We start from the raw sequence: 8,771 nt of genomic DNA, 5'->3' as shown, positions 1-8,771 counted from the left end.
AGAAGAAGAAGAAGAAGAAGAAGAAGAAGAAGAGGAGGAGGAGGAGGAGGAGGAGGAGGAGGAGGAGGAGTTTGGATTTGATACCCCGCTTTATCACTACCCGAAGGAGTCTCAAAGCGGCTCACATTCTCCTTTCCCTTCCTCCCCCACAACAAACACCCTGTGAGGTGAGCGGGGCAGAGAGACTTCAGAGAAGTGGGACTAGCCCAAGGTCACCCAGCAGCTGCATGTGGAGGAGCGGAGACACGAACCCGGTTCCCCAGATTACGAGTCCACTGCTCTTAACCACTACACCACACTGGCTTGCCCATTCAGAGTGATATAAGAAATCATTGCCCTCCTCATATTTCTAGTTGCTCTAAGGTGTCCGTATGGGTTTTATTTTGATGTTAGGGCGAGAGATGGTTGCTTTGAATAACAGAATCACAGAATCGTGGAGTTGAGAGGGACACCCAAGGGTCATCTAGTCCAGCCCCTCGTCATGCCCAAATCCACCAAGTAAAAGTCCCTGGCTGCATGGGGATTGGAAGCCATATTTCCCCACCAACAGACCCAATTGACACTTGAGCCACAGTTCTCTGTTATTTACTGCAAACCACCAAGGTGGTTAGCATAAAAGAGGACTAAAGATCTGGAATAATGGAACTGGATCTTTCTCTCTCTCTTTTTGCCCTAGACAAACACATTCTTACATCTGTTCAAAGAGCCATATTTAATATAATTCTTCTCTAATGGGAAACCTGCACAATCATTAATGCTATCAGCGTATGTCTTGATTTAATATGTCTTATGAAAAGCAGCTTAGTTATTGATATCCTCTCCCTCTTTTTCATTTTGGCAGATGAAAGGCGCCTTTTTGTGTTTCGGGAATATTTGCTACATAAAAGTTAATGTGGAAGAGATGATTCAATATCCTACAGCAAGCCTCGGAGCAAACAATACCTAAATATTTAAACACGGAGTTGAGATGAATGCTACGCCACACTAATATTGTTTTTCTGTATCCCCCCCCTTCCCTCTTTTTGATGCAGATTCTTTGTGCCTGTAAAATGAGCTATGAATCCTTTGATTTAGCTGTTTTAAGAAGCAGGCCATAAATTTTGAGTTAACTGTTGCATCCTGATTGAAAATCCATACTAAGTCTATCTGCAGATTAAAATGAATTTGTACATTTAAGAAGGCAATGAAGGAACATTCCTAGCCATTCCTAGCAAGATCAGGTCCTCCAGGACACAGATAATAAAAACCTTCTGGATCAAGCCAAAGACTCCTCACATTAGGGGCTTTGCAGACCACAAGCTTAGCATGAGACAACCATGTGATGTAGCAGCAAAAATGTCTAATGCAATTCTAGGCTGCATCAAGTGTCCAGACCAAGGGAAGGGATAATCCTGCTCTCTTCTGCCTTAGTCAGACCTCACCTGGAGTCCAGTGTCCAGTTCTGGGTGTCACCATTTAAGTAAGGTAAAGGTAAAGGGAGCCCTGACCATTAGGTCCAGTCATGTCCAACTCTGGGGTTGCAGCACTCATCTCGCATTACTGGCCGAGGGAGCCGGCGTACAGCTTCCAGGTCATGTGGCCAGCATGACTAAGCCACTTCTGGAGAACCAGAGCAGCGCACGGAAACACCGTTTACCTTCCCGCCAGAGCGGTACCTATTTATCTACTTGCACTTTGACATGCTTTCGAACTGCTAGGTTGGCAGGAGCAGGGACCAAGCAACCGGAGCTCACCCTGTCGCGGGGATTCATAGAATCATAGAATCATAGAGTTGGAAGAGACCACAAGGGCCATCCAGTCCAACCCCCTGCCAAGCAGGAAACACCATCAAAGCATTCCTGACAGATGGCTGTCAAGCCTCCTAGGGTTAGGGTTAGGGTTAGATTTGAACCGCCAACCTTCTGATCGGCAAGCCCTAGGCTCTGTGGTTTAAGTAGGTTCCTCCTCAACATTAGGAAGAACTTTCTAAGAGCTTTTGACAGAGGAATGGACTCTCCTTCCTTGGAGGTTTTTAAGCAGAGGTTGGATGGCCATCTCTCTGGGATTATTTAGCTGTGATTCCTGCATTGCAAGGGTTGGACTAGAAGACCCTTGGGGTCCCCTCCAACTCCACAGTTATACGATGCTATGCTATGCTAATTCAGCATCCTGTTCTCACACAGAGTTATGGCCTCCCATCTCCATGGGCTTCCCTTGTGACTTCAAAGAGGCGACTTTCAACCAGGGACTAAAGAGAAGATGTGTGCAGGGCAAACTCTTCCACTGAATTGGGAAACACAAGCAGACAGGAGTTCCACAAGTGCATTGGAGCAGGACGTAGGAAACTTGAGGTTTTTGGAGATATTTGCATAACCACTTAAAATCCGGAACCATGTGACCAATGGCTAAGTGACTTTCCCCTCAGTTTTAAAGTGAGGATGGATGGATGGATGGATCTGTCAATTTCAGTTTCTCTCAATTTCTCATTTTTCTGGTCTGAAGTTATGTTCTCAACATGGTTTCCCTTTAAGTTTGTTGAAAGTTCTTTTAAGTTTTTCAAGTTCTATGAAAACCATCAGCACTTTAGTGTGCTTGTGTTTGTATTTGTTGATTTCTTTGAATATTTACAAAGCACACTTTCCCATGAACAAAAGACAGTGCACACCACGCAACAGTTGCAGCAGCAACAACAAAATACTAGCGTGTAATTTTGCCTCACAAAAAGGCAATTCCCTCACAATGAAGGCTGGAGAAGTGCGCTGGAAAAAAAATTGGAGAAACACAAATTTTGAAGGATGGCTGTGTCTTGATTCTCACATTCTCTGGGAAAGTTTGAATTTAGGACCACCCCCTTAAACTGACTGTGTCGACCACAGCAAACTATGGCAAGTTCTTAAAGAAATGGGAGTGCCGGATCACCTCATTTGCCTCCTGAGAAATCTCTATGTGGGACAAGAAGCTACAGTTAGAACTGGATATGGAACAACTGATTGGTTCAAAATTGGGAAAGGAGTACGACAAGGCTGTATATTGTCTCCCTGCTTATTTAATTTATATGCAGAATTCATCATGCGAAAGGCTGGACTGGATGAATCCCAAAACGGAATTAAGATTGTCGGAAGAATTATCAACAACCTCAGATATGCTGATGACACTACCTTGATGGCAGAAAGTGAGGAAGAATTAAAGAACCTTTTAATGAAGGTGAAAGAAGAGAGCGCAAAATATGGTCTGAAGCTCAACATCAAAAAAACTAAGATCATGGCCACTGGTCCCATCACCTCCTGGCAAATAGAAGGGGAAGAAATGGAGGCAGTGAGAGATTTCACTTTCTTGGGTTCCATGATCACTGCAGATGGTGACAGCAGTCACGAAATTAGAAGACGCCTGCTTCTTGGGAGAAAAGCAATGACAAACCTAGACAGCATCTTAAAAAGCAAAGACATCACCTTGCCGACCAAGGTCCGTATAGTTAAAGCTATGGTTTTTCCAGCAGTGATGTATGGAAGTGAGAGCTGGACCATAAAGAAGGCTGATCGCCAAAGAATGGATGCTTTTGAATTATGGTGCTGGAGGAGACTCTTGAGAGTCCCATGGACTGCAAGAAGATCAAACCTATCCATTCTCAAAGAAATCAGCCCTGAATGCTCACTAGAAGGACAGATCCTGAAGCTGAGGCTCCAGTACTTTGGCCACCTCATGAGAAGAGAAGACTCCCTGGAAAAGACCCTGACGTTGGGAAAGATGGAGGGCACAAGCAGAAGGGGACGACAGAGGATGAGATGGTTGGACAGTGTTCTCGAAGCGACTGGCATGAGTTTGGCCAAACTGTGAGAGGCAGTGAAGGATAGGCGTGCCTGGCGTGCTCTGGTCCATGGGGTCACAAAGAGTCGGACACGACTGAACGACTGAACAACAACAACCTTAAACTGAATCGAATTCAATCCCTATCGCTCTTTGCAAGTCACCTGACTTTCAGCATCCCGTTGGGAAGCCAGCGACCCTTCTCTCCCCCCTCTTCCCATTCCCTTCTGCTTCTTGTTCTTCAGATGGTAAAATCCTGGGCAGGGACTGTCACTTCATCTGTGCACAGTCCCTGCATTATTGATTGGGGCACTTAAGAAGTATTAAATAATTTGCTGCCTACTCTCTCCTCATAAGGTTGCGGGGTTGCAGCATTCCTCCGAAATTCCTCTGAGTACCAAGATCCAAGCCGAAAGAGGCCTCTGCTTTGAGGATCTCCGCTGCTCAGCAAGAGGATGAGTCAGGGAGCGAGAGTCAGGGCCTGGGTGCATATGTGGTCCAGCTGGTCCAGGTAGTGCTTGCCAGGAAAGATGGGTCGGTTTGACAGCATCTCAGCCAGGATGCAGCCCACAGACTGTATGTCAATAGACTAGATGTAGCCCTTGGAATTAAGCACAATTTCAGGGGCTCGATACCACCAAGTAACGATGTACAGTGGTACCTCGGGTTAAGAATTTAATTCGTTCTGGAGGTCCATTCTTAAACTGAGGTACCACTTTAGCTAATGGGACATCCTGCTGCCGCCACGCCACCACAGCACAATTTCTGTTCTTATCCTGAAGCAAAGTTATTAACCTGATGTACTATTTCTGGATTAGCAGAGTCTGTAACCTGAAACATCTGTAACTTGAAGTGTCTATAACCCAACGTACCACTGTACTCCATCAAGAAACCTGTGTGGTCATGGTCCACGTCTGCGATCCGAGTCAGGCCAAAGTCACAGATCTTCAGGTCACACGTGGTGCTGATGAGAAGGTTGCTGGGCTTCAGGTCCCGATGAAGCACATTGGCAGAATGAATGTATTTTAGCCCTAGGAGAATCTGGTAGAGAAAGTACTAAAGGTAAAGGTAAACCATTAGGTCCAGTTGTGTCCGACTCTGGGGTTGCGGCGCTCATCTCGCTTTACTGGCCAAGGGAGCTGGCGTACAGCTTCCAGCTCATGTGGCCAGCATGACTAAGCTGCTTCTGGCGAACCAGAGCAGCGCACGGAAATGCCGTTTACCTTCCCGCCAGAGTGGTACCTATTTATCTACTGGCACTTTGATGTGCTTTCGAACTGCTAGGTGGGCAGGAGCTGTGACCGAGCCACAGGAGCTCACCCCATCACGGGGATTTGAACCGCTGACCTTCTGATTGGCAAGCCCTAGGCTCAGTGGTTTAACCCACAGCACCACCCGTGTCCCTGTAAAGAAAGTAGTAGATGTGGTCATTGCTGAGCTGCTGGGTCTTCAGCAGCTTATAGAGATCAGTTTCCATCAAACCCTGAACTATATATACATCACACATCTGGTTGATGGTAGGTGCATGCAGGATGTCATTGATGCCGTTGACAGTGTGGTGTAGTGGTTAAGAGCGGTAGACTCGTAATCTGGTGAACCGGGTTCGTGTCTCCCCTCCTCCACATGCAGCTGCTGGGTGATCTTGGGCTAGTCACACTTCTCTGAAGTCTCTCAGCCCCACTCACCTCACAGAGTGTTTGTTGTGGGGGAGGAAGGGAAAGGAGAATGTGAGCCACTTTGAGACTCCTTCGGGTAGTGATAAAGCGGGATATCAAATCCAAACTCCTCCTCCTCCTCCTCTTCTTCTTCTTCTTCTTCTTCTTCTTCTTCTTCTTCTTCTTCTCCTCCTCCTCCTCCTCCTCTTCCTCATGTTTGAAGCACAAAAGGATCTTGATCTCTCACAGTGTGCACTGGCAGTACGCCTGGTGCTCAAAGGGACTGATCTTCGTTATGGCAGCCTGGATCTTGTTGACATGATCATAGGCAGAGCAGGCCATGCCGTAAGCCCCCTTGCCAATGTACTGCAGGTCCGTGGAGCGTGGCCTCATGTCCAACAGTTCCCCTTTCACCATCTCCACTCCCAGCTTTGGCACTCCTGGTCCCGGCACAACCTCCGCCTGGGGCTGCTGTCACCACGGCTGTCGCCATGGCCAACCCTGATCAAGAATCTTGGGTGGATATGGAGCTGACCATTAAAACCCTAAATGGCCTCATCCCAGTATACCTGAAGGAGCGTTTCCACCCCCATCATTCATCCCGGACACGGAGGTCCAGCTCCGAGGGCCTTCTGCTGGTTCTCTCACTGCAGGAAGTGAGGCTACAGAGAACTAGACACAGAGCCTTCTTGCAGACCCTCCAAGTGTCCCTATTTTCCAGGGACAGTCCTAAATTTACAGAAGCATCCCAGTTTCTGATTTGATCCTGGAATGTCCCGCTTTTCCTTGGGGCATCCAGTACAACCCCCTGCAATGTAGGAATCTTGATGGAAAGCACACATGACAAATGGCCATCCAACCTCTGCTTAAAAACCTCAAGGGAATCTCCTTTCTTGTAACTTGAATCCATTGGGATCATTAGGGAAGGAATGGGAAATGATCAGAAAGATGGAGCCACTCCACTATGAGGAAAAGGTACAACATCTGGGATTCTTTTATTTAGAGAAAAGGCAACCAAGAGTCAACGATAGAAGTTTATAGAATTGTGCATGGCATGGGAAAAGGGGATGGAGAGAGGTTTCCTCCCCCCCCCCCTCTGTCACTAGAACTTGTGGACATCCAATGAATGTTATAAAAGAAAGTATTCTTTTATAACATAGTTAAGCTATGGAACTCACTGCCACTGGAAGCAGAGATGACCCCCCCCCATCAATGATTCTTTAGTGGAGATTCTAGAACCAACATCCATGCACGCTGCCCAAAGCTCAGCAGAGGAAGGGTAGGATGGGACTCAAATATTTGACTATATAGCGCATGGGATTTTTTAAAAAATGAACCCACCACAAGATCCTGCCAGTGCCAAAGATATATTGGATCCAAGGGGGCTCATTTCATGTTGCAGACCACAAAAAAACCCACATACAGCCAAAAGATGATGATGGGAAGAATATTCCGGGCTTCAACTTCCCCGCCTCTTATTTGTTTTATGTTTTTAACGAGGGTAGGCAAAACTGGGCTCTTGCATCACTTGAAGACAATTTCAATTAGAGCAATCTCTAGCGATCTAATATTCTTATCATATAAGTCGTACAGCATAAATATTTCATGCTGCATTTAGCATGCTCTTTTTTTAAATAATGAAGAGAGTTGTGCACCTACCTAGGAGAGCATTTTTTTTCTTCAGAGGGTGAAGGCTGCTGACGGTGCAGAGGGGAAGCAGGGGAATGGAGACGGCACTGGGGAACACGTCTTGCTTCAGGGCAAAATTCAGGATGCATAACGAGGAAATGAAGCTGGGATTCTCCCTGTGGCCCAAGGTAAAGCGGGGAGAGTCTGGATTTTGCACTCTGATTTGGGAACATCCGCAACAGCAGCCCTGAAAAAACAACAGAGAAATCCCTTTGGGGGTCTCGGAGTGACTACAAAGGAATGTTCAGTGCTTGAGAGCTTCCCATGGTGCTCATATGCAAGAGGCAGTGTGGTGCAGTGGTTAGAGTGTCGGACTAGGACCTGGGAGAGACCAGGATTCAAGCCCTCATTCAGCAATGAAGTTCACTGGAGGAGAACTATGCATGCCACCTTGAATTCATAGAATCATAGAAGAATTATAGAATCATAGAGTTGGAAGAGACCATTCTTGGAGAAGAGGCAGGAAAGAATTGTAGTAAAATAAATAAGTGCCCTTATGTACCGCCTTCAAGTTATTTTACTGTGTCCCCGGGCACAGAACCCTCTGGTTTTTATGCCACCAGTGTAGAAACTTTTTCTTCTTTGGCGATCCCTCGTAGCCAAGTAAGATTGTCTTCCATGATTGTCTTAACAGTGAGTCCGTAAGTGACCGTGGAGGCTGTGAGGGATCCCACTCCCTCACCCTTTTCGATTCTTCCCCAACCGTGACTCTCCCTAGCTTTCACTGTCCACTAGGATGAATCCTTCATTGGTTATATGGGAGTGTCTCTGGGGTACCTCAGTGCTTTACGTTCTTAAAGTGAAACTCCTGCCACCTTGGGATCTCCCGCCCTGGGTTCCCAAACTGCTGCAGCTTGCCCTTTCGTTCTGGCAACTGCGTGGCACCTTTGGCTTCCCTGCCCAGTCCTCTGTGTGTTAGGTAAATAAGCCACCCGTCCCTTTTACCTCAAGGAAACCTCTCGTGCTTTTCCCCTCAACCACACCTCTAGAGGTACTGACGCACTGCCACAGTCAGCGAACGTTTAAACACTTTTAACTTTATTAAGGTAACTTGAAAACATGGATATCTTGAGTCAGTACTGGTACAAATCTTCTTATATAATTCAGCTCAGTTACAATCTTTCCTGCATCCCGTTAGCAATGGTAAATGACCTTTCCTCCCATTCCCCAAAGCCTAACCTCGCAGTTTCTCTTTCTAAACCTCCACACCCAACTGCCAAACCCCCAACTGCCTTTCCAGGTTGTTCCCCCTCCTTTTAGAATGCCCAGTAGCTCCGCCTCCCAGGGAACACCTACCTAACATGGGAGTGATAGGTTAACCCATGATGAACCAGGCCTTATTCCGCCACATTCGTCCCACCCCCAAAGTCATTGCATAGGCATAGTTATACATTTTAAACAATGCCGAAGCAATGTATTGGAGCTTAATCAAAACCAACAACCTAGTATTTCCCCTTGTACACAAATTCTATGTTCTAACATCACTTAACAAATACTTTACCTTTTCCTCTATCTTATTTCCACCATAACAACTAATTTGGCACTTATACACATTTCTAATTTGGAATAACATTTGCTATCACTCTAAAGAGTCCGTCCCAGGAAACCTCGAGCTTCCGCTGTCGTCTGGGTCTCAACACCAGG

At 46.5% G+C, this 8,771-nt stretch overlaps 1 pseudogene; it reads right to left on the bottom strand.

The window, feature by feature from the left end:
• Positions 1–4,243: 4,243 nt before the first annotated feature.
• On the bottom strand, positions 4,244–6,557 carry LOC117060290 (annotated as a pseudogene).
• Between the last annotated feature and the right edge of the window lie 2,214 nt (positions 6,558–8,771).

Source organism: Lacerta agilis, chromosome 1, assembly GCF_009819535.1.
Source record: "Lacerta agilis isolate rLacAgi1 chromosome 1, rLacAgi1.pri, whole genome shotgun sequence".
Lineage (NCBI taxonomy): Eukaryota > Metazoa > Chordata > Lepidosauria > Squamata > Lacertidae > Lacerta > Lacerta agilis.
This window is presented reverse-complemented; position numbering and strand designations above follow the sequence as displayed.